This window comes from Mesocricetus auratus, unplaced genomic scaffold, assembly GCF_017639785.1.
Source record: "Mesocricetus auratus isolate SY011 unplaced genomic scaffold, BCM_Maur_2.0 Super-Scaffold_100022, whole genome shotgun sequence".
Classification (NCBI taxonomy): Eukaryota; Metazoa; Chordata; class Mammalia; order Rodentia; family Cricetidae; genus Mesocricetus; species Mesocricetus auratus.
Genome location: NW_024429203.1, coordinates 22,070,034 through 22,091,236, shown reverse-complemented (window position 1 = coordinate 22,091,236; position 21,203 = coordinate 22,070,034). Strand labels below are relative to the sequence as shown.

At 47.2% G+C, this 21,203-nt stretch overlaps 2 long non-coding RNA genes across 2 annotated transcripts; one reads left to right on the top strand and one right to left on the bottom strand.

Moving 5' to 3' along the window:
• The first annotated feature begins 3,577 nt into the window (after positions 1-3,577).
• Positions 3,578-4,963, top strand: LOC121133552. Its single transcript, XR_005870428.1, has 3 exons — positions 3,578-3,682; positions 4,071-4,288; positions 4,643-4,963. It is a non-coding gene; the product is annotated as an uncharacterized LOC121133552 (long non-coding RNA).
• A 6,163-nt stretch (positions 4,964-11,126) lies between these two features.
• On the bottom strand, positions 11,127-20,288 carry LOC110340756. The gene is made up of 3 exons (XR_002382561.2): positions 19,922-20,288; positions 11,708-11,814; positions 11,127-11,363 (listed from the first exon to the last, which is right to left on the bottom strand). It is a non-coding gene; the product is annotated as an uncharacterized LOC110340756 (long non-coding RNA).
• Positions 20,289-21,203: the final 915 nt, after the last annotated feature.

Below are 21,203 nucleotides of genomic sequence, written 5' to 3'. Positions count from 1 at the left end.
ATGGACAGTAAGGGCCATTCTGGTAAAGTCTTAGAAATAAGAAATGTGACTGTGGGTAATAGAGGAAATGTGATTCTTGTAAAAAGATGGTAAAGAGCTTGCCTGAATTGTGTTCCTGCCCTCGTGTCTTGTAGAAGGTAGAACTTATGAGCTATAAAATAGCATATTGGCTGAAGAAATTTCTAAGCCAAGTCTTGAAGGCACAGCTTGAATTCTCTTGAATGGCTATGATAGAATGTGAGATGAGAAAAATGGTTTAAAGATGGAATTTCTAATCAAAAGGGAAGCAGGACTTGGGGGATTCAGTCTGTGTTGTAAAAAATAAAGTAAGAAAGCAGGTCAAAAGAAACACCCAGGGTGTGACCGAGTGTTCACTCCGTGAGGATAGTGGACACTATACAGCTGTTGCTTGTGATGAAAGACCATTTTGGAGGTCATTGGAGCTGTGCTGTTTCTCCTATCACAGGCCCAGAGAATCAGACCTGTAAGCAAAATGGCTTCAAAGGAGGGGCCGTAGATATCCAAGGGGGCCAAATGCATACTGCCCAGGACCACCACCTTCCAAATCCCTTGGCTGTCCGAAGGCTGGCTCCAGCAGGCCTGGGAGTGGTGGAGTGGTATAGATCAGTGGCTACCCCTCTGGCAAGCACCGGTGCAGTGCCATCTCTGCCAGTGCACAGAGGATGTGAACCCCGGGCCTAAATCCACTAGCAAGGCCACAGAGTAAGAGAGCAAGACCACCCAGAGTCTGCAGGACCCAGTCTGTGGAAGACAGGGCATCAAGCCAGAGGGAGCTTTAAGATTTACTTTTGTTTACCCTGCATGGGGTTCAGACTTACTTGGGACCTGTGACCTCTTTCTTTTCTATTTATCCCTCTTGGAATGAAAACAGCCATCCTATGCCTGCCTCACCATAGAATTTTGGAAGCAAGTAATGTTTGATTTCACAAGTTCACAGCTGGAGAGCAATTTGCCTCAGGATGAATCATACCTTGAGTCTCATCCATATCTGATTTAGATGGTATTTAGATGTGACTCTGGGTTTCAGACTTTGGAGTCAAAGCTGGGATGAGTTAAGATCTATGGGATGGAATAAATGGCATTGCACATGAGAGGGATGTGAATTGGAGCAGGGGTCGGAATAGAGTGCTGAGGCTGGTTGCTTCCTTCCAATCCCAAACCTAACCCCCCCAAACCATGGTTTTACAGGAGGTGACTAGGCAATGGGGACAAAGATAGCACGCTGAGGGATTTTGATAGCACTGTGATACTCTGAGACTGTTAAATAAAGTTTACCTGGAATCAGGTAGCAGCTGGCAGACTGGAATTGGCCATAGAGAAAGAAGCCAGCAATTTGGACAGACAAGATGCACGGGAAGGAAAGGGAGGGACTTGAGTTTGGCTTATACTTTTGGTTTGGGATGAGAGAAGAGACACATCTCAAGACAGGTCAGCTGATTGCTTCTCAACTTCACATCTGACTTCGAAATCTTTGTCGGTAAATAGAACAACTGAGACCTGGTTTAAACTTTCACATCTCATCCTCAGCAGAGCCAGACCCGAGGGACCAGAAGACCATTCAGGCTGAGGCCTGAGTGGCCAGTGGAGTGTTAGCTGCGGAGCTGTGGGGTCGCAGATGATAATTAAAGTATCCATAGACTCATGTGCAGCCGACAGAAAAACATCAATAGTGGGTCATTTTCATGAGGAAAAAGAGAGGATACCAAAGCACTAAGTGAAGGGACTGGGGAGAGGCTCAGTTGGTAAAGTGCTTGCTACACAAGCAAGATGACCCAAGTCAATTCCCAGAACCCACATAAAAAAAGACAGGTGTGGTGGCTTGTACTTGCAATCCCAGTACTGGGGAGGCAGAGACAAGTAGATCCCTGAAACTCACTGGCCAGCCAGCCTAGGCTAGCCAGTGAGCTCCAAGCCAAGGAAAGATCTGTCTCAAAAATCAAGGTGGATGATACCGGAGCAACAACACCTCTCCTGAGGTTTTCCTGTGGCCTCCATACTCATGCATACACACCACGTGCATCTGTGTACCTGAATACACACATGTACACATAGACTTGCATGTACACATGCATGCATCTGCATGTACACACACGTGCATCTGCATGCACACAAACAGACACATAAACAAATGAATAGATCACTGAGTGCAGAGAACTTGCATAGACTTAGGAATGGGGTTCAAAACAAACTCCCTGGAGGAGGTGACTACTAACCAGAAAACAAGAATAAGTAGGACTTATCCATAAGAACTTTTGGGAAGGAACAGTGTTCTAGGCAAAGGGAGCAACACAGCTGGCAAAGACCTCAAGTGACAAAGAACCTCAGGTTTTTGAAGATCTGACGAACCACTGTTGAGAGACAGAGCAAGAGCAAGATTGGGCAGATCTAGTCTGGAGGTCTCACATTGAGATGAGCATTAGCTACCAAGAAGGTCAGGACACCCCTCACCTCCAGAATGTCTGATGCTCTACTGGTGCCAAACCTGAGAATGTATATTTCTAGTGGCTTCCTGGTGATGCCCATCACCAGTTAAAAGCCAAATTGCTCTCAGTCACAGAGAGTGGCGAAGACCTTTTCCTAAGATAGGGGCAGTTGGTGATGGTGGTGGTGGTGGTGGTGGTGGTGGTGGTGGTGTGTGTGTGTGTGTGTGCGCGTGTGTGTGCACATCACCTGTGGCTCCCAGCTAAAGTCACAAAGAGGTTCTGAAAGCTTTCTGCCCTACTTCTAGAGATGGCCTTCCCTTGGGAAGGAATTTTCCCTAGGCCTTTTGCATTTGTGCAGCCTGCTAATTAATTGTTGGGAACTGTCTCCTCAAGGATGTTTGTACAGCCAACAGCCTTGGGAGACAGAGATGGCGTCTCTCCAAAGCAAAGGCGAAGAAGCTAAAAGCCTAGTATTAAAAACAACATCTCTTTCTGGGGCAAGGGGCAAACGTCAGGCCAGGATTCTGACCCTCAGAAAGCATTTTAGGTTCCCCGATGTTTTCTCCAGGAGCACACCCCACCACCTGGGCACGTGTAAAGACCTGTCACCTAACCATCTTGCAGTCCCACTGTTGGAAGTGGTGCAGGGGAGCCATTTTAACCTTAACCCTCCCGCTGCTTCCTTTGCTGCGTAATAGCGTGCTTTGTCTCTGACCCAGGAGGCCCATGCATTCTGCCAGCGTGCCTGAAACTATGGCAGGCTACTATGTCAGCTTGCAAGTCAGGTAAGACACAAAACTCATAACAGCTGCTCTCAGACTTTCGCTCTTGTTACGTTATTCTGTTTCCCTGAGCGGCCAGTCCTCAGAGCTCCTTTATTCACGAGATGACATCACCGCAACTGCAGCAGGCTCTCCTGTGGTACTCCGCATTACTGTTATCGCATTCAGGTCCCACACGCACCTGCAGGATTCTCTCGCCCCTATTCCCTAGTCCCAGGGGTCAGTATCAGAAGGAAGCAGCATGTTCTTGTGACCCCACTTGACCTTGGGCTTCTTGTCATATTGGCTCTTCCTTACCCCCACTTTCCTTTCTCTTGCCAATAGGGAAACTGAGGCACACAGACATTGGCTCATCAGCAGAGCAGAATCAACCCCCGAGGTCTGTGCCCTTTCCACAGTGGCACAGTTGCTACTTAAGGCCGCGTCTTAACGTCAGCCTGAGCCGAGCGTGGTTAGGTAGGTAAGGCTGGATGAAAGATGAAAAGAGGAGCCTGGAAAGCTAAAGACAAATGGGAGAGGGCTACATTAGCATTCGTTCTCCAGTGCAGCCCATACGTTTAAAGCTTCCCGGACTCAGCTCTCCGGAAGGCAAGGAGAAAAGAGGGTCATCACTCACCCTTAAGTGGGGGTGGGGTTTCAGGCAGCAGGTTTTCTCTTTTAACTGTCTAGGTAGGGAAAAGGCTACCCAGGTGGTGGAAGCAGGGGGGGTGGGGTGGGGCTGCAGGCTCGCTCCAGGCAGCCCGGTTTGTTTTTGAATTGTAGATTGCTGGGTTTGATTGGAAAGTCAGAAGTCTAGCCAGGCCCCCTGCAGACCTATTTATGTGGAACTGGTCTCTTCTCACAGACCAAACAAACATCAGAGGCTACCCAGCCGGCCTGACAAGCCCTCGGTGTTATCAAAGCAGGTGCCAATGTCAAGCTGAACCAGAGCAGTTGGAGAGCGTGAGACCCTGAAGAGCAGTCCTCCCACCAGCCCCACCAGCCCAGCACGCGCTCACAATTCCTCTTCCCGCTCCCAGCACCATGAAACTTTTAGCATCTGCCTCTTCCCCTCAGCGCCCCGTAAGTTCCATCCCTTCTTTCTCCTCTACCACTTCCGTTTCATCTCTAACTGATCTAATATTAATGTCCTCGTCATTACAGCGTTCGCAGGCAAAGAACCCGTTTTGTCCACAGAGAGAGAGTTGAGAAATTAATATAATATTTGTTCAGGATTGATTTCAAGCTGTAATCCTTGCTGCCAGAGAGACCCATCTGTTTAAAACTATCAGACACTAATTACCCAGCTCGTGAACACAATAGCAGGATTGAGGAGCTGGGTCCTGATGCTCACACACACACACACACACACACACACACACACACACACACACACACACACACACGCTTGCAATTTAGTATTGTTATTTATTGCAGAAGGAAAAAAAATCTCTCAGTGAAGAAGACGAATCTCCCTTCCTCTTGACTGGCAGGGGCTCCCAGAGGACTCAGCACAGCAGGAAAGAGGTCTCTGAATTTCTTGATCAAAGAACACGGGAATTGCATTCATGTGGCTATAAAGGTTGAACTCATTCCAAATGCTTTCACTCTCCCCTCTTTGACTCAGTCCAGACTCCCTACCAAATCTGCTCTTTGGTGATACTTAATAAAGATACAGTCATCCTTGGGGGGAAACGGTTGAAAGCGCTGACTCATTCTCCCATGGTGTCTTTCCTTCATCTTCCCTGACTAATCAGATGTCGGGCCTGGGCTGTGCGTCTCTATTCCACCTTGGCTCTCACAACGGACTCTCCTGTTTTCTATTCAACCCTGATACCCAAATGTTTGGACAATGACCCAAGCTATGGATGTCCACTTCCGGTCTCTATTCCTTTCCAATGTCTGTTGTTTATCATGATCCTTGAGGTAGGAAGGAAGGAAGGAAGGAAGGAAGGAAGGAAGGAAGGAAGGGACAAAAGGAGAAAGGGAGGGAAGAGAATGGGGATGGGAGGAATCAGCAGGAGGAGCTTAGCTGATTATGTAGTTCACCTGCTCAAAAATCTTCAATGACTCCCCTTGGCCACCAACTAATTGGATATTTCACACCCTCCAAGTTCTAGCCTCCAGGCATTTCCCCTGCTGTCCCGTCTTTCCATTCAGTACACCAATCAGCTGGGTAAAGGGAGCTGCTCTGGTCTCTACACTGGCTGTACACTTTCTTGCTCTCCTCAGTTCATTGTCACCACATAAAAGGCCTGGCCCTGCTCCTATGTGCCTTCCCTCTTGGAAGCCTTCCTCCCACAAGATCCCTCTCTTCCTCCCTTGCACTGTGGTGTTGTATTTGGGGGTACCTCTGACTTGCTTAATGTTTTCACATTGGTCCTAGCAATCCTGAAACTGATGACCAGTATTTCTGTTAACCAAACAGACCTGGGTTCCTTCTTTGTAGAGAATGTGGCCTGGTGGGCAAACAGAAGACCATAAGGTAATGATTGTAGCTTTCATGAGAATACAGAGACTAGAGATGTTTCAGGGGCTATGAGACAGAAGAGAGCCCCCTGTAGGCAGTAAGAGACACAGCCTGTGGTGGATCATGAGCTCATCCTGTAGCACATGTGACCCATCCCCTAACCTGACAAGCGGTGCTCTCTGGTCGGGCTCAGGGAGTGTGCATAAATCATGTGGCTTTCTCACCAGCTCAGCCTATGATGAGCTCAAAAATGATCAGTTCCAATGAAGATGACCTCAGTCTCTATCCAGTTCCCTCCACAAGATCCATGAAAGCCCACCAGGCAGAGCAGCACGGAGGTCTTCCTTCCTGAGAGCCCCTCCCACACTCCATCTGCTCACTCCTTATCCTTCTTGGGTATGAGACAAGACACTCATAAGGTCACTGACTCAGGAGGGAGGAGAAGGGAGGGAGGGAAGGAGGAGTGGAGGGAGGGAGGGAGAGAGGGGGGGAGGGAAGAAATGGGGTAGAATAGTAAGACCAGAGATCAGCAAATCAGAGAGCTGCTATGGTTTGGATGTGGTTTGTCTCCCAAGGTTCCCTTTGGTGCAGGCTGGATTCCTATGCAAGGTTGGGAGATGGAACCCTTAAGGGGTGCAGTCTGGTGAGACATCTTCAAGTCAGTTGGGAATGTGTCTTCAAAAGGAACTGGGAACTCCACCTCCCTGGTTCTCTGTAGCCCAGTGCAATCTCTTGCTTTCACACATGCACTCTCCATGGCTGTCTGCCATGATGAGATGTAGCCACCAGGGTCCTCACCAGAATTAATCCAATGCCAGGTACCACACCCTGGAACCAGTGAAACTGTGAGCAAAATAATTCCCTTTTCCTATGAGCAGCTTGCCTCTGGTGTTTCAGGACAGTAACAAAAGCTAAGAAAGAGTTTAGAGGTGAGAGAATGACCACCTTAACTAGTCTGGAGAGTAGCACTTAGGGTTAAGAAGCGGTAAAGAAATAATGACTAGAATTTCATTTCCATTTGACTCTTCGTGGGCAGGGGAAACAAAGAGTGACTCTGGGTCCTGGGTGATTGTAACCAGCACAACAGGAATGAGCAGGAGGCAGGTCAGAAGAGGAGTTCCCACTTGGTTAGGTCTGTGCCACCAATGAGACACCAGAGCAAGAGTTCTAGCCCTGTTATAGATGCTACCATGTTATCTGTAAGAGCTTTATAGAGATGTGATCTGCGTATGAAAAACTATATACAATTTGATAGGTTTTGACTATAATGAAAATAGTGAGCACAACCATCAGCCAAAGGCCATCAAAATGGCTCAGTGGGTCAAAGTGCTTTGATCCCCAGAAATGTGTGAAAGTGGAAGGAGATAACAGACTCCCCAGTTGTCCCCAGATCACCACACCCACATCAAACACATGCACAATAATAAAAAGTACATTGACTATTTTTATTAATTCTTTGAGAGTTTCATACATCTGTATAATCTCTATTTACCCCTATTCCTTTCCCTAACTCCTCCTAGATTCATCCTCCGCTCTAACTTCATGTCCTGTTTAGTTTATTTTTTAATGACCTACTTTCCTAGTCAGGGTTAGTTACTACTGTTGTCATGAAATACTATGGCCAAAAGCAACTTAGGGAAGAAAGGGTTATTTGGCTTGCACAGTCCATTGGAGGGGAAACCAAGTTAGGAATTCAAACCCAGCAGGAACCTGGAGGCAGGAGCTGATGCAGAGGCCACAGAGGAGTGTTGCTTACTGGCTTGCTCAGCCTGCTGTCTCATAGAACCCAGGACCACCAGTCCAGGGTTTGAGTCACCCACAATGGGCTTGGCCCTCCCATCCATAACTAATGAAGAAAAAGGCCTATAGGTCTGCCTACAGCCTGATCTTACAAAGGAATTTTCTCAATTGAAGTTTCTTCCTCTCAGATGACTCTAGCTTGTGTCAAGAGTAGTCAACACACTCATCAACTCCAATTTGTGTTGCACATATACTCATGGATATGGGGTCATCCACTGGAACATGGCTGACCTACTAGGAGCCATGCCCGTGAAGAAAACTGCCTGTCCTTCCCCCAGAAGTCATCAACAGCTTCTTACTCAGCTAGAGATTGGGGCTCATGAACTAAAAATTTTAAGTAAAAGATTTTATAACTCTTCGCCAAAAATTTCCCTCTGCCCATAATCCATCCCTGCATCTACCCCAGGTGTGTTTTCTGTTCTTATAGATTACATAGTATTTCCTAAAGTTTTATAAAAATGAAAGCACACAGTATAGATTTTTGTTTGTTTTTTTTGTTGGTTTTTTTCCTTTTTTTTTCTTGACAGGGTTTCTCTGTGTAACAGCCATAACTGTTCAGGAACTCACTTCATAGACCAGGCTGGTCTTGAACTCACAGAGATCCGCCTGCCTCTGCCTCCCGAGTGCTGGGATTAATGGTGTGTACCACCACACCTGGCTTAGATGTATTTTCTATAGTCTTCTTTTTTATGTGCAGCTTTTCATTTGCCATAATTATTTTAGAATTCATCCATGTTGCATATTTCTTCATTTATTCATTCTTGTTAATGGTAGTATAATTCCAGAGTGCCTATAGTACTATTCATCTATCTAGCCACCTACCAATTGGTTGTTTCTGACTCAGGACTATTAATAACAAAGCTGCTATAAGCATCTTTATATAAATCTCTTATTTGTTGAAAAGCCATACCTTTTTTCTCTCATACATATATATATGGTAGGATGACAGGATCACATGTGCCATTGTCACAGCACTACAATAATACTCTGACTTGACACTAGACTCCACAGATCAAGAGCATCATTTCCAACAAGATTGTTCCCACTTCAGATGGCACCTGCACTTTTGATCAACTGACTACTAATGCCAGAGTTCCCACAACCTCATCGGGTTTTATGATTCTCTAGACTGATTTACAGACTTGCCAAAGTGTTGTGCATATGGCCTTAGGATAAGGAATACAAATTGGGACCAGCCAAATGAAGGGATACTGGGTTAGTACAAGCTGTCCCTAACCTCTTTTCTTTGAACTGGGACATATCAGCCTCCAGGTACATCAATATAGTTGTCACAAGAAGCTGTGCTGGGCTCTGATAACCCAGAATTCTTCCTGGAGTCTTTTGTTTGGTTTTGGTTATTTGGGGGGGGGGCACAGAGGGTGAGACAGGGTTTCTCCGTGTTCCTCTGGCCATCCTGAAACTCAGTCTGTAGATCAGGCTGGCCTTGAACTTGAGATCCTCCTGCCTCTGCCTCCAGAGTTCTGGGATTAAAGATGTGCACCACCACCACCCAGCATAGTCTTATATAGGCATGATTGACTGAATCATTGACCATGGACCTGACATCAATCTCCAGCCCCTGTCCTCCCTGGAGGAGGTCAAGTTGGTGGTGTCTGGCTTGAAGTCACATTCTCTAAACAACTGGCTGGCCAATCCTCAGCATAAGCAGCCCCCTCCTGAGTCATCTTCTCTGTAGAAACTCAGATGTGACCTAGGGTACCCGTCAATAGCAAAGGGACTTCCATCATGGGAAAATTCCAAGGGCTTGGACGCTCTCTCCCAGGAAGCTGAGCCGAATCCTTTATTTCATAGCAGTTCTGTTTATGTTCAAAAAGCCTTGTTTGAATATATCAGAGGCTAAATTAATGAACACATGACCAAGAATAACTTGTTGATTGGCTATGACTGAAAGCAGACTCTAAGCAAAATATGGGTTTACATGTTAAAGAAGACAACTGTAGTGTCAAAGGCTGAAGGAAGAGCTCTGGGTACCCTGCCGTCAGGGCTTGAAAGCTGTGTCTTCTTTCTGTTTGTCTCTATTTCATCTGCAGAAAGTCCATTTTTTGTTTTGTTCTTCCTTCTTGACAGGAAACTATGATTGAACTACTCATAGCCTGTCCCCACCCCACCCCACCACCATCTTTAGCACAAACAGAATTCTTAAGAAAGAACCCTAGGGGAGTGCAGGAGGAGGGGAGGGAGAGGGAACTGGGATTGACATGTAAAACAAGCTATTTAAAATTAAAATAAAAAATGATATAAAAAAAGAAAGAACCCTAATTACCCCTTTTAGGATCCTGTGATCAGTTCTTGGAGCAGTCACTGTCCCAAGTGAAGGGACAGTTGTCCGGGCCTCAAGCACATAGCTATTTCTGTGGTCTTCCATTCTGATTAACACATGAAAGGGAACAATGTACACTAGATGAGGACTAAGCATGACAAATCTTCCACGCTTCATGTCTACTTAGTGTGTTAGTTTAGGGAGCAGAGCCTGTAAGTATCGTCTTGCATAATAATTATTCACAGCAGCCCTCAAGGCAGGAGTGTATTTCATAGATGAGGACCTGAGGCTTGGTAAGAATAAATTGTCAGGTAAAAAAATGTTTAAAATGACTAGGATGGAATTTTTGAACTGTGGATCTAGGAAAATACATGTCTAGTTTGTACTTTAGAGCCCAGGAATAACTTTTTTCTAGTTTTTTTGTTTTTAATTTAATTTTCTTTGTATTACTTTCTTATTGGCATGGTAATAGGTTTCATTATGGCATTTCTTCGTTTCAGTGTGTGTGTGTGTGTGTGTGTGTGTGTGTGTGTGTGTGTGTGTGTGTGTGTATGTGTGTGTGTATACCTAGAGAAGCAAGAAGAGAGTGCTGGATAACCTGGAGCTGGAATTACAGGGGACTGTAAGCCACCTGATGTAGGTACTGGGAACTGAACTGACGTCCTGTAGACGAGCAGCAATTGTTCTTAACTGCTAGGCCAATTCTCCAATCCTCATTATGCCTTTTTCATAATACTTCATTTTTGTCAATTCTCCTCCTGCACTTCCCTCTCCTCCCCCTTCTTCCTGATTGTCCCTTTCTCCTCTGTCTCTCTGTCTCTCTGTCTCTCTGTCTCTCTGTCTCTCTGTCTCTCTCTCTCTCTCTCACACACACACACACACACACACACACATTTTCTTTACCCAGTCATCTGTTGATGGTCATATGAGTTGGTTCTGTTTCTTACATAGTGTAAGAATGCATCAATGAATACATATGAGCAAATATCTCTGGGGTAGGACCCAGAGTGCTTGGTGGATACGCCCAGAAGTAGTATAGCAAGGACTATGGCAGTTCTATTTTGAGTTTTTAGAGAACCTCCTACACTGATTTCCATAATGACTGTATCAGTTTACACTCCTACCAGCAGTGAATAAGGGTTCTTTTGCCCCACATCCTCTCCATTGTTGGCTGTCTTTTCTTCTTTTCTTTTTTCTTCATGGTAGCCATTCTGCCTAGAGTTGTATGGAATCTCAAATAGTTTTAATTTACAGACTTCTGACTAGTAAGGATGTTGAACACTGGCACATATTTATTGGCCATGTGTGTTCCATCTCTTGAGAACTGTTAGTATCTATTCTGTTCATCAACACACATATTGATTGGAAGATTTGGGGAACGTGTTTAATTTTTGTGGTTCTTTATACATTCTAGATATTTGCCCTTCACACCCTCTCTGAAGCATAAACTATCCGTTCACGTATCGATTCTACACCACTGATGCAGCAGAGGGTTTGGTGATGCAGAAGGCCCTGTCGCTGATCTTGCAGAGCTGACACTCCAGTGGTGGAAACAGAGAATGACTTTAGTAGTGGTGGAATGAAGACAAGAGCTGCAGGGTGGAGCCCTGTTAGAGAAGAGGACATCATGAGAGCTGACCGGACACCACCAGCCCATCCCTTGCCTCAGCTCAGTCTGAGTTGGCACTGGCTTATGCACTCTTCACCATCAGTGCCAATGTCCCACCACCAGCCCTCCGGGGACATCCAGGACCTCTAGGGCTCTCCAGTTTCTCCATGGTGAGCATGCTAGGTCTAAACGGTGGGGGAAATAAGGAGAATAAATGAAGTACAATACAAACAGTAGCTTGAATGACTTCAATACAACTAAGGGTGCAATCTGAGGCTCCTCTGATATGAAAAACCTCGTTCTTCTTGGACAAAGTATTTTCACCCAGAGAGGATGGTTTACCAGGACTCTGTGTGGTCTTTCCGGGGGCAGAGAATCTGAACTAACTGGGATCTGTTCCAACTCTGAATCTTTGAAGCTGTGATGCAAACCAAGCCCCTTCCTGGATCCTGAAACAAAGAAAACATAAAGACAGCAACATTCCCATTCCATTGGGAAGCTGGCCCAGTCTCCCTGGTAGCCAGGAAAGCATGTAATACATCCATGTCAAAAGCAATGACTCCTTGGGGAGATTATCAAATTAAGATCCATCCATCGAAAAACCTAATACTATTGATTAAAGAGCAAACACCAACATCCACCCTCCTCTGGCCCAGAGCCGGATGGATTTATGTTCTCCTTGTCTCTAAATCTTGAATTAGGACACATTTGGGGCGCCTGGGAACTCAAGCTCAGACATAAGCAGCTCTCTCTGTTCTTTTCCAGGAAGATTTCTGCATTGGCTCAGTGAGGCATGGAGGACAGTCCTGGCTCCAGAGTCATACCTGTTGAGTTCTCTAGGTGGTTGGATGTCCCTGACCTTTATGAACAGCATTCAGTACCACATGGAAAGTGCCCCAGCACTCATAGTTGATTTATTAGCTGGGTTTCCTGTCCCTGTGTAAAGACCATGACCAAAAGTGACTTGGGAAGGGAAAGGTTTATTTGACTTGCATGACCCTACTTCAGTCTGTCATTGAGGGGAGCTAAGCTAGGAAGTCAAGCAGGGCAGGACCCAGAGGCCATGGAGGAGTGCTGCTTAAGGCTTGCTCCTTATGGATCACTCAGCTTATTAAAAAAAATACAGCACCATCTACCCACAGTGTGCTAGGCCTTCCCACATCAATCACTAATCAAGAAAAGCCCCACATACTTGGCTACAGGCCAATCTGATGGAGGCATTTTCTCAGCTGAAGTTCCCTCTTTTCAGATGACTCCAGTTTGTGTCAAGTTGGCAAAAGACTCACCATCACAGTTGGCCACACTAATCACACATATCACTTGATTGAAATAACTGATGATGCATTTTATAACTTCATATTCTGTCATTTGGTGCATAGAGACAAACCCCATGGAAAGTGACTGTCATGAACAGGGTAGTATACACCACATCAAAATGAGCAGCTGGTCCATACTCTGACATCCAGTGGACTGGTTGTTCATATTAAAACATCAAACAGACAAGCTAGTCCATGCTATAATATCAGAGGAAACTGGCTGGCTTACATTATAACAGAACACAGATCAGCAGAAAAAAAAAGAATATATAGACTTAATCTATAACCTGTGATATATCTGACATAGATATTTCTGAAAGAAAATAAAAGCCTAGCAAATTAGTTAATCCAGCTGTGCATCTCAGCAGGGCTGTTGACAAGCGCACAGCCATGGAGAAACAGGACAGGGCAGAGTCTAAGATGAGCATGGTGAGCTGGGGGAGCTCTGCAAGGCTTGCCCATCCCAAATCCTGTGTTTCTTCATCATGAGGAAGTGGGTGCATCTTTCCTTGTAGGTATAGGAGGGGCACCTCTCACATGTTGTTATATTGCCTTCTTTGGGGAGGAACAACAGGGGAAGGACAGAGTGACTTATTTTTCTGCTTCTGTCAACTTCTCATACTCCTTCAGCAGATGATACTCAATATGTGAAGGCACCATATTTGGGGGATAATATGTCCTGAACCCATTATTCACACTATTCTTCCTCCTCCCTAATTAAATTGTGTGTGTGTGTGTGTGTGTGTGTGTGTATGTGTGTGTGTGTGTGTGTGCATGCATGCATGTGCACGCGTCCAAAAAGGCCAGAAGAGAGTGTCAGATCCCTGAATCCCCTGGAAGTGGAATTACAGGTGGTTGTGAGCTGTCAGACATGGGTGTTGGGAACCTGAATGCAGACCCTCTGGATGAGCAGCAAGTGATCTTAATCACTGAGTCATCTCTCAAGCCTCACCCTGTCCCCCAACTTTCCCTCCTCGACAGCTGTAGAACTCCTCCAGAGGCCTGGTTACAATGTCATCTCTGTCTGATGCCTTCACTGAAGCCCCAGGCATGGTCACTGTTCTTTGTCACATATGGGTTATCATGTAGCATTGCAAAACGCGCCTGTAGGTACTTCTCTATCCAGACTCAAGTGTTTTGGGAATGAGCCCCATGCTTTCATCACTCCAGTTTTCCCTGTGCTCTGCACAATGACTGACTGAGGCTAGAAAGTCAGAAAGCATTTTCAAATGAATAATTCAGTGAATGGGAGAATACGCAGACCAGCACCTTCCCTTGCTCTGAAATCTCTCTGGCAATAGAGCCCAGATCAGAATCTTCAGTTGATATCATGGTCTCATCACCCGGGAAACAGTCCCCAGTGCTCTGCTCTCTCTGAGATACTGTTGTCGTTGCATTACTCCTGGGGATTGTGTGAGATGAACAAGCAGGAGCTGGGGAAACAGCTCAGTCAGCTGATACAAACATGAACACCTGAATGTGATTCCCCAGAACCCACGTAAAAACGCTGGATGCAAGCACACACCTGTAATCCCAACACTGTGGAGGGGAAGACAGGCAGATCCTTCGGGCTTGCTGGTCAGCCAGTCTAAGCAAATCTGAGAGCTGTAGGCCAAGGAGAGGACTTGTCTCAAGAAATAAATAAATAAATAAATAAATAAATAAATAAATAAGATGAAGACTGAAGAAAATCTGACATCAATCTCTGGTTTCCATTTGTACATGTGCATCTGAACTTACCCATAAAAACACACACACATACTCACACTCACAGAGACAGAGGAGGGAGGGAGAGAGAGAGAGAGAGAGAGAGAGAGAGAGAGAGAGAGAGAGAGAGAGAGAGAGAGAGATGAAAATGACTGTAAGACCTGAACCAAATTCCTGAGTCAGATGGATACAATAATGAAACACATAGGAATACCTTCAGGTGATCAGTCAGACTCAGTGGCCCAAGAGAACACATCCAGATCACCCAGATCTCTTTTTTCTAAGATAAGTTCATCTAAAATGACAGGGGAAAAGATTTAAGCCAGACCAATTCATTCCCCCAGAGAACATTCCAGAACTGGAGAAGACGGAAGATAGATGCTAGGACTTCTCTCTCTCTGTATTTCTTCAGGGAGCTGACTTCTTCCACACCACCACCCCTCCTCAATCTGTGCAGACTGGCTGTGAGCCAGTCCAGCCTGAGGCAATAGGATAGAGGCTGGGGTCTCCACCAGCCAGGGATTTGTGGGAATATCATAGCTTGTGGGTTGCCAGGATACTGGGCAGACCACCAGGGATGATGTGAAGGCTTCTCCAAGCTCCCATCCCATACACAGAAGTACCCTGTTTTTCTGATGATAGCAGCACTGAGCCAACCCGTTGGAGCAGAGCCCTTGGGTACCAGCCTTTCCTCCCCAGCCTAGAGACACAGCCAGGAGCAAGAGGTAGTCGATTTAACAATGTTGTGGGGCAGGAGAAAAGGATGGTTGAGATACAGAGACAATGCTCATTCCAACAGAGAAAACTAAAATCCCAGATGATTCTCTGGGGAGAAAAGGTGAGTGTGAAGGAAATGAAATGGAAAATACCGACAAATTGGAAACCTGGCCCAGAGGTGAAGGAAAAGAATTGGAAGGCTCTGGAGCAGGGAGATGTGTCCCTGAAGGGTTAGTCCAGAGAGACCCAGAGCTTCTGTCATTCCGAACCACATTGTCAGGGAGAAAGGGCAGGTCCAGAGTGCTGCTGCTGCTGCCTCGGGCCATGGAGGCTGAACTGAGACCCAACTGGAATTGTAAAGTCAAGATGCAGACCACTGGTCTCAGTAGACAAGGGCAAAGGGCAGTTTCTTGATGAGGCAAAGGACTGCCTGGCCACCCTTAATAACACCTCCTACCTTGACTTCAGTGAAGGTGCTGGTGGCCAGACATACCTATGCACACTAAACAAGATGTCTGTCCTGCAGGCATTGGTCTCCTGAAGTTCTACCACAATGGCTCTCTATCCATTGAGAGTCCCCTAAGGATTCAGCCTTGTCTTTATTTGAAAGACAAGAGGAGCAGCTATGCCAAGCATTGGGATCCTATGCTGAATCTCTAACCTCTCCAACTTCCTGTTTTACACACACACACACACACACACACACACACACCACCACCACCACCACACCACCACCACCACCACCACCACCATCACATGATTCACTATTTGATTTCTGCTTGATCATCATTCTGCCTTGTTCCCTCCACCTCCTTCCTCTTAGTTTTATCCTGTCCACTGACCCACCTTCTCCTAGAAGCATCTGCCCACTGCTTGGGTGTAGTACTACCATTTTCTCTGGCTTCCTTGTCTCCTCAGTCACTGAGTCTTCTTTACATTTCTTGGAGTGCCAAGGGAACTAGCTGAGCTGTCTTCTCCCTTAGCCTTTCCCTAAGTTCGGGGCTTTGTGCAGTCAGTGATCTGCCAGTCTACTGACTACTAGAAGTCTGAATTTTACCTACTAGACAGGGTTTTCAGGATAAATGATCACCTTCATAAACCAGCATGCTGGACCCTGAGATGTTCATGTTTCCTGTCCAATTCTCAAGGAAGAAGTTTGACATGAAGTGGGTCCCAAAAGTTCACATTCAACCCAAGGCACTTCCAAATCTGTACATGAAGGAACTAGGCCTACCTATCCTTCGGGAAGAGAGATGCATCCGTGTACATGCCAGCCACCTTCCGGCATAATCCAGGCTATGGTAGAAGAGGGATGATGTAGCAGGCTTTCTTTCGGGTTACCAACCAGCTCCCAAATCATGACAGGAAGACTTATTATTTGTTATGAATACTCTGCCTTAGCTTAGGCTCCTTTCTTGCTGGCTCTTACAACTTAATTTAACCTGTTTCTCTTCATCCACATTTTGCCTCAGGGATTTTTACCTTTCTTTCATTCTGTACATCCTGCTCCCTGACTGGCTGATGGGCAGATTCCTGGCTGGCCTCAGGCATCTCTCTCTCTCTCTCTCTCTCTCTCTCTCTCTCTCTCTCTCTCTCTCTCTCTCTCTGTCTCTCTCTCCCCCTCTCTCTCCCTCTCTCTCTCTGTCTCTCTCTGCCTCTCTGTCTCTCTCCCTCCCTCCCTCCCTCCTTCCCTCCCTCTCTCCCTTTCTCTCTCTTCTCACTTGTTCCCTCTCTCAAGCCTAGAGTCCTCCTCCTATTTATTCTCTCTGCCCACCCTCCCTGCCTATCCATCTACTGCCTAGCTATTGGCTGTTCTGCTTTTTATTAGATCAATCAGGTACCTTAGGCAGGCAAAGCAACATATCTTTACATCATTAAACAAATGCAGCATAAGCAAATGTAACACACCTTTGCATAGTTAAAGTAATATTCCAACAGGAAAAGATTTCACTTCATGCTTCACCTGGCACAAAGCATGAGCCCATAAAAATTAAGCCAACGTGCAGAGCTCTGTCCCAGAGGAAATCTGAGGACCAATGCAGACAGCCCTCAGCCTTGCAACACACTGAGAATCCCCTTACAAGAAGACCACAACTGGAATAAAGATGATCTCCATTTCTTTTCCTGTTGCTATGAAAAGAACAAAACCTGGACAAAAACAACTTATTGGGAAAAGTTTAATTGAGCTCACAGTTCAAGGGCACAGTCCATCATAGCTGGGGGATCAGGGGAGTGCGGGCTTGAAGCAGCTGGTCATCTGGCATCCGCAGTCAAGAAGGGTGATGAATGCAGTTTCTCAGTTTCCTTTCTCCACTTACAAAGTCCAGGCTCCCAGCCAGGGAGTGACATCCCCAATGGCCTGCAGGTCTGCCCACCTCAATTAACATGTTCTAGATAATGCCCCACAGATATGCCCAGAGGCCAGCCTACCAGGTGATTTTTAGATTTGGTCAAGTTGACAATTAACACTGATCATTGCAAGGACCATGTTTCAGAAATTTCATCTCAGAATAGGCAGAGAAGACAGCGGGGCATGGGAGGAAAGTGAGAGTGGTCCAGATGGCCTTTAAAGCCTTTTCATCTCCACAGATTCTGGCATTACCATGGAAGGGCAAGGCTTAAACAGCAAGTGACATCAAACCTCCAGCAATTGCTATCTAATCATGGCATCAGAAAGTCTGGAGAGGGTCCCATCCCTTATCTCCTTAAACATCCCATCCCTTGGTAGCCCTGCCCATGTTCATCAACTATGGTTAGTCCAGATGTTTCTACTAGAGTTAACTGGAGCTTTTATAAAGCTATAACCAGAGATGGTGGTGGGCTGTGGGGTATGGATGGCGGTGAAGAGGGAGAGAACTTTCTGGGGTGGGCACCACATTGTGAAAACATCATAGAAGGCCCCACATGTGCCTCAGGATCTCTCCAGTGCTGTCTGCATTGAAGGAAGAGCGCTTGGAGCTGCTGTGGGAGCCCTGCTCAGCTGGAAGCCTAGGAACAAGCCCATCACTGTTAGCCCCTCGCCAGCTGCTGCTGAGGAAGGGCCTTACAGACAGATGGAACCTATGGAAGGCTGAAAGTGGCTCAGTGACAAACACGCTCACAGAGTTTCTTGAGCTCAAGCTGTGTGGAAGGTCTCGTCATGTGTGCCTTGAGCAAAGAGAAAGGGGGTGAGCAGAGTGACAACTGCAAGGGAGGCTAGGCGTGATTTCCCAGTGTTGCTGCTGCTACTCTGCAATTCTCCTTCATTAAGGAAGCTTCCTTTCAAAACAACTGGGGAGTGGCATGACGCAGACTGCGGTGTCTTCGCTTCCCAGGAGCAAGGAGCCAGTGGGCTCGCAGTAAGGCAGCTGTGGGACTCACAGCCTAAGCCAGGCATGTTTCCAGATCCCCCTCTGGGTCTAGCTGACCCTGGCCAGTACCTGCCTCTGCCGTGCCAGCCTCTGATCTTCGGAAGGATCTGGTGAGCTTTTCACTCAGCTCAGGTGGTTGGCATGCTGCAGGCATAGCCACAGGGTTGCAGGGTGGAGAGAGCTAAATTGTCCTCCTGGTGATGGAACTAGAAGAGAACCTGGGCAGGGATCCCATCACAGGGATGTTTGTGTTGCTGATTAACTTTTGCTATGAGGCCCTCCATCTCAGCTGGTCCCTCCAATTTTTGAGTCAGATGTCCCCCCTGGTCCTTGTCATTGTGGGTTTATCTCCCCCTCTGATTTCTATACTGCACAGGGATATCTGTCTACTCACCTGGTAGATTCCAAGACACCCGCCCCCCCCCACACACACACAAAGGATCCTCCAAAGTGTTATTTAACCTTCAAATCTGTGCTGGAGTTTACAAATCGCTCATGGGCAGAGCAGGCCTGGGACCAAGGTAATCCAGAGAGGCCTCAGTGTGCAAAATTTAAGGAGGGGCCATTCTCTTGAGCTCCTGTGGTGAGCCGCTGAGATACACGCCTCAGGAACATGCTTTAAACAGACCAGCTGGCTCGTCCCAGTACTGATCCTCGGGGACAAAAAAGGAAAGAATATTAATTATTGAGGACCAACCAGGTAGAGGCACTCTGATATTTCATTTGTCCTCGTGGTAATCCAACAGAATGGGAAGTGACACCCTCATTTATAAGCAGGAAGGAACCAAGCCTGTGCCGTGTGGATGGTCCCAGAACCCACATCTTCCTGATATGAGTCCTGCTCACTATGACATCTGATGGCCCCAACAAACAGTACTGCTGCCATGTCCGCTAGACAAGGGGACATGGGTAGCACTCTGCAGGGACAGGAGCTCACCACTCCGGACAGGAAAGGGGCAAGCTGTGTTCTTTGCATCACAAGCCCTGCCCCCACTTCAGCTGGACCACTGGGACCAGGGCTGCAAGCTGTTTCTATCAAGCTTTTCTAGTTAGTTCCCAGGCATCACCTGGCAGGGAAGGTGCACCTTGCGGAATCCCTCGGATCTGCCCTGATCCCTAGGTCTATTATTGCAAACCCCCCACCCCATCTCATACCTCAGCTTTGATAAAGACTGTAAGACCATCCTGCCCTGGGCAGACAAGCTGCCAAGTTGCACTGATGATACTGCTTCTCAGAAGGGACTCCAGGCAGCAGAAACCACCCCTGAGGGTGTGTGTTTAGCCAGTTGCCCCAGGTGGCAGGAGTGGCCCTGGGAGTGACCTGGTACGACCTAGATGTCCTGCACATATTCACTGATAGCGGCCGCATGGTGGGCAAGGATGGAGGTCTTTGCCAGCAGCCCTCTGAGGCCCAGATGGTTCTGCGAGCCTGGAACCCTCCCCAGCACCCACATACACATTCCTACCTGCATCATTACCAAGAGGACAGGCCAGCTGGTCCAGGGACCACCCAGGGAACAACAGGATACCGAAGGATGGCAACTAGGGAGAACAGGGGCCTGGACCAGGCTGAGGGGAGCCTCTGCCCTCCCAAGAGCAGCAGCGGAGCCAGTGGCAGCCAGGCCACCCAGCCACGTGCCAGCTTTCCAAAGTGGGGAGGAAAGGATCCAGCCTGGGATGGCTTCCAGGGATGAGGTCAGCAGGTGGCCCAGCTTGGAGCCAACCTGTCTTGTCTGTGAGAGACCAGAGGCACACCCAGGAAGTGAGATTTAGGGAGGATCTGGCACCTCCCCCAGGTGCCACCGATCTCATTAACTCAGCTTTGACCTGAGTCCTCAAGCCATAGTCCTCAGCTGACCCCCCCCCCGCCACGGTCTCCATATCGCCTGCAGCTACTTCATCTTCCCAGATACACCTCTACCTACATGAGCCAAGGACCAAACCCCACCTGCTATTCTGTTCCCAGGGCCCTGATTGATTCCAGACTCCAGAGCACACCCTGCCACTCCTCCCCCTCCACACCCCCCATCCCAGGCCCACCCACCTTCCCATCTTCTCATGACTCTGTTGTTTATCTTCCAGCTGCTGATGGAGCCACTAAACCCACTTCAAACACTGCCCATCCTCCCTGGCACCCCTGATAGTTGACGTCTGGGGAGCCTTCTCCTAAGGCTCGCCTGTAGTATTAGCCTCACTCCTCATATGCCCCCCCCCAACTAATCTGTAAGTGCTATAAGACAGAGGCCATGCGGGCCTCCATACCCACAGCTCCTCCAACACACGGATGTCATAATAAATAATGTTCATCCTGAGATCAGATATGAAACTGTCCTTAGTTTTCTGACACTGCAGAAGGCCTTCTCTCCTAGTAGTCTTCATAGACACTTCTGTTCCATTTCTAGCCACATTCCGCCCTTGTGGGAGTTCATTTTCATTCCCCAGTGGAGATGGAAAGAGATGGGTTGACTTCCCTGAGATCATAGTCCTTCCAAGGCTTTAACACCATTATTAAATCACCTTTGAGCCACCTTTATTCTTCAGGCTAAATCACCTCAGGTCTTTTCGTGTGCTTCAGAATTGTAACTCCCTGCCCTGTAATTAGCTTGACAACACTTCTGAATTCTCTCCAGATTCTCCACACCCAGAACAGAGAAGGGACTTGTGGGAGAAACAGAGAGAACTTCACTGTGGACCTACTGTGTGCAGGGACTAATCTACCCCACACATGCCTTTGCTCCTGGCTACTTC